The sequence below is a fragment of the Oryzias melastigma genome, unplaced genomic scaffold (genome assembly GCF_002922805.2).
Source record: "Oryzias melastigma strain HK-1 unplaced genomic scaffold, ASM292280v2 sc00878, whole genome shotgun sequence".
NCBI classification, from domain to species: Eukaryota; Metazoa; Chordata; class Actinopteri; order Beloniformes; family Adrianichthyidae; genus Oryzias; species Oryzias melastigma.
This window is the reverse complement of record NW_023417464.1, coordinates 1-5,040: the sequence shown is the minus strand read 5'-3', so window position 1 is coordinate 5,040 and position 5,040 is coordinate 1. Positions and strand designations below refer to the sequence as shown.

General features: G+C 40.9%; 1 long non-coding RNA gene across 1 annotated transcript; it reads right to left on the bottom strand.

The window, feature by feature from the left end:
* Window positions 1-3,771: 3,771 nt before the first annotated feature.
* Window positions 3,772-4,637, bottom strand: LOC112139498. The gene is made up of 3 exons (XR_002918004.2): window positions 4,535-4,637; window positions 4,392-4,432; window positions 3,772-4,219 (listed from the first exon to the last, which is right to left on the bottom strand). It is a non-coding gene; the product is annotated as an uncharacterized LOC112139498 (long non-coding RNA).
* Window positions 4,638-5,040: the final 403 nt, after the last annotated feature.

Sequence of the window (5,040 nt, the reverse complement as noted above, 5' to 3'; positions counted from 1 at the left end):
TTTATAGACTTGGACTCTAATTCACTCACTAACGTGCTCCAGTTCACTCGAGTCCGTGTTTATTGAGCCCCCCAGCTCTATTCCGTGAAACGAATCATCTGCGCGGTGATTCTGCGAACCCGCCTCTTCTTCAACTCCATCTAACCTAAAAACTCATGGAAACTAATGACAGGTTAATGCAGACCTCAAGTTTGGGATTCTTAATTCAATGTGAGGATTAGAACCATTATTCTGTGGGATTCAGGAACCAACCAGCTTTATAAATGTGTCCATGCAGGCCTTAAAGATGCAGCCCTCACCTTTGAAATAATTGGAAGTGCAATGATGTTTATATTTGCTCAAACAACAATATTTTTTTGGGATTATGTCAGTTCTTTACTCTTACATTCTAATTGCTAATCCATATTCCCCTGTTCTGGACAAGTGGATTAATCCACTTTAGGCATACTTGTACAATTTAGAGATAATTAAAGGTGAAACAGAGGTAATTAGAGAAATGTTCCTCCTTATTTATATCTGAATATTATATCAGAATATTAGATGAAAAAAAAAATCTTAAATAAAGCTTGTGGAATTTACACTTAAACTTTATTTAACTAAAATATGTAAGAGTTGTTGGAAGGTTATGGTTCTCACGAGAAGGTTGTTTTTATCTTTGTGACAATATGAGGATGTTACGTCCCCAATGGCAAACTGGCCCGGAGTCTAGGGGATAGNTGCTTTGGCTAGGGTCAGCTTTAATCTTCCCATCGTCCTTCGGGATGGGTCAAAGGTCGTCCTCGATGAGGGTAAAACAGGTGTGAGCAGGAATGTCGCTGCCTTGAGCTACGAGAGGGGGAAGGACTCTGCAGTGACTTGCAAAAATCCACGTTTGCTTTCCAAATCGAGCTGTTCAAAAGACAAAGAACATTTTTTAACTAAGAAATAAAACTTTCAACAGTTTTTTCTAATTTTCTACTCCTGTTACATCCCCAATGGCAAACTGGCCCGGAGTCTAGGGGATAGCCATCAAAGGGGACAATAACATTTGAGATTGGACACCAACATAAAAGGAACACAGTTTATTAAGATAAACGGAAACCTGTGTCCTGAAATGAAACAGAGAAATTTGTGGTTAAGGTTAAAAGAACAAACCAAAATGGAGTTGGGACCTTGGCCAAAAGAAAAAGAAGTCAGGGAGACTGCTGACCCAGTCATGACAACCGTCGGAGTCAGCAGCTCCCTGCTAAGGGCTGCCTAACAAAACTACCTAATGAACACAAATTAAACAAAGCCCGCAAATCAGAACTACCAAGGTCCAACCCCTAACTAACATAACAAAACCCAGCAATCTAAGATTGCTGAGGACAAAACAAATGTCAAAAACCAATCACCAAACCAACACCACACAAACCACCACCCAGCCTGCTGCTCTGCTCCCTGCCTCGCTTGGTGTGGCTGCCTCTGGCTTAAATGGACACCAGCCAATCAAGGGAGATTGGCCACACCTGCCAGGTGAGCCAAGGGGAACTGGATGGGAAAGCCAGGCTGCAGCAGCAGGATGTAACACCTCCTCCCATAAATGTGAACATGTGGTAGTGAAAAATCCTGCAAAACAAAACACATGTTCACAACAAATAAAGGTGTTACACACACACAAAAAAAGAGATTTACACAAAAGGTGAGTGAGTGAGGCAGGGGCAGCAAACCACAAATAAATCATATGCTAGTGTCCAAAAGAAAATGTGCACCGCAAAACCAAGGCAGAAAATGAAGGCAATACGGTCTGCAAAAAGACAGACCCCCAAACAAGTATTACCTAACAAAAATAAGTCAACTGGTCAAATAAGGATAAATCCCCAAAACTCAAATGTGTCAGTACGAGGTCTACACACACACATACCCCAAACGAAGTACTGGCACAGTTCTGACGGTTAAACAGTGTCAGCACGAGGCACAAAGAAATGTACCCCAAACAAAGTACTGACACAACCAAAAGAACTTAGACTGAGTGCCAGCACGAGGTATAACGAAGTGTGCCTCCTAAACAAAGTACTGTTACAGCCAAGAGACTAAACGAAGTAATAGCACGAGGCACAACGAAGTGTACCTCCTAAACCGAGTACTATTACAGCCTAAAGGCTTACACAAAGTAACAGCACGAGGCACAACACACACAGACACATGACCCCACACAAAGTACTAACATAATACAAATGCAAATTAGCATCCGTAACAATATTGCCAGATTACACTGGGCAATAAAGGCTGTAAAAGACAGACCACAACCCTGTCCAAAATGGAATCTAACCCAGACGGGGGGGGGGTTCAGATCCCGGACGAGCCCCCATATGTTACATCCCCAATGGCAAACTGGCCGAGAAGCCCCTGGCTGCAGCCTGCAGACCGGGGCGTGCCTCAACGTGGGCGGAGTTAAACGTTTAATGGGCGGAGTTAAACGTCCACGTTGAGGGACGCCCACTGTTTGTGGTTCTTCTTCGTCACCGCAATCTTTCGTCTTCTTCTTCGCATTTTCCGCCAACAGTATTGACACCTGCCGGATCCCGGTGATGATTTAATCAATTTAATTCATAAAGCCCCGACATCCACACATTATATTTATTTATTTTGGGAGAAAATTCGTTATTTTTATTTTAGAATAGAAAGTGACGTGCACGTAATTGTCTAAATACGTGTTGCCAGCGCTGAACTTTGTCCCCGTCTGCAGCAGCATGGACCCGGAGGAAGAAAGAATTCTGAGCGCGGCTGTCNCGCCCACTGTTTGTGATTCTTCTTCGTCACCGCAATCTTTCGTCTGCTTCTTCGCATTTTCCGTCAACAGTATTGACACCTGCCGGATCCCGGTGATGATTTAATCAATTTATTTCATAAAGCCCCGACATGCACACATTTTACTGATTTATTTTGGGAGAAAATGTGTTATTTTGATTTTAGAAAGTGACGTGCACGTAATTGTCTAAATACGTGTTGCCAGCGCTGAACTTTGTCCCCGACTGCAGCAGCACGGACCCGGAGGAAGAACGAATTCTGAGCGCGGCTGTCTGCAGTTCTCCCATTGATAAACCGTTTATATTTCACGGTCTTTTACGGATTGTGACCTCACTTTCCTCCGGGGGATGGACCAAATGCGGAGAACAAATGTGGGGCTTTAATTTTAAATACATCCAACCATTATTTCGCCTTGGACGCACTTAAATATGTGCTGCAGTGCAGCAATGTGCATCTCAGCTGCATGTTACGCCATGCAAACATGAATTTTCACCAGTTTTTTTGCTGTTCACAAGTAAATACACAAATATCAGCCCTCAGGATTTATACTTTCTTACTTTATTATTATTATTATTTTAGAAAAATGCTCCCTCTTATTTATGGCTACAGGAACAAGAAAGGCAGACTAAAAAAACTAACTGTACAATTAGTTTTAATAATTGATTGAAATAAAGTTAAACTGATCAAATGCCCCTGTCATTTATTGATCAATGCTTTACTTGTATAAGTAAAATAATATCACAAGATGAAGTATATCTTATATTTAGCCCAGGTTCCACAGATAAATTGTGTACATAATCATTTAAGTGGCCTTCAAACTGCTCTGCTCCGTTCACACTTAACACTGTCTCAGGTCAGTTAAAATTGGCATGTTTAACCACTTACCTTATGCCAGACATCTAACCATGCTCCCACATGCACATTTGAAAGGCNTCCGTTCACACTTAACACTGTCTCAGGTCAGTTCAAAGTGGCATATACAACCACTTACCCCATGCCAGACATCTAACCATGGTCCCACAGGCACATTTGAAAGGCTCTCAGAGATTAAAATGACTGTGGAAATGCAGCACAAAGACAAAAGACATTTTTTTTCAAGAAACAAACAGCCAAAACTGTTTATTGCTCCTCAAACCACATATACACTTTTTTTAATACACTTTTTTTAAGTTCCTCACATCCATTATTTCTGCACTTAAAATGTTTCAGTCACTTTTCAACTGAAAAGAGAACATGAAAGGATCCCTCAGCTCCATGATTCTCTTCCCTTCACTCATGAAGTCACAGGTTTGGAGTTCTTTCAGAGTTCCCGTCTTCCATCTCTATAACATCAGGCAGGGACCATCTTCCTGGAAACGCTGGTGTTCTGGACCATTTGGCTGCCCTTATGATGTCATGGAGTAAAGCTGCTTCTTCAATTTCTTGGATAGGGAGGAGTTTTTTTTTCCTCCTGTATAGAAAAAAAAGATAATTCTCAGAGTAGACAGTGGAGATGNGTAAAGCTGCTTCTTCAATTTCTTGGACAGGGAGGAGTTTTTTTTTTCTTCTGTATAGAAAAAAAAGATAATTCTCAGAGTAGAGAGTGGAGATGTCACAAACAGTGAGGTAAGAAGGCGACATACAATCTTCTCTGTCCCACTGTTGGTCTTCATGTCATCTCCCCCTACGAGAGAACAGAATACAAATTAAAATAGATAAATTACACTGAAAAAGATCTTGGACATCCCACCTCTTAAACTTTTATAATAAATACAATACCATGTACCTTCAAATAGTAGCTGGTCTCCCTGCAATATTTGCACTGTGATCCAAACGGCGTCCTCTCACATGTGGTTACTGCTCTTCCCGACGCCGTTTTCTGGCTTGCATTTTGTTTTCTTTAGACCTTGGTGATTCAATGACAATAAACATTCACTGTGAAAAACTTGAAAAAAAGTCAATTCATTTCAATAAAATGTGTACCAGTTGTGTCACTGAAAAGTTAAAAAAAAGTTTATTTTCTGTTTAATAAAGGAAGAAATAATTTTGGTTGAAAATTGGTGTTAAAATGTGTAAAATATACTTTATTTGTTTTATGTTGTGTAATACCAAGTTGCATTGCACGGTTGTATTGAAGTTGTGTATAATCCTAAAGCGTGCTCCTTAATTATTGATTGAGTGATAAAGTTAGGTCTACATTGTATTGACCCCCCCCCACACACACACCCACACACACACACACACGCACCCCCACCTTCACAATAATAACTACTAGAACAGCCATGGTCTTAC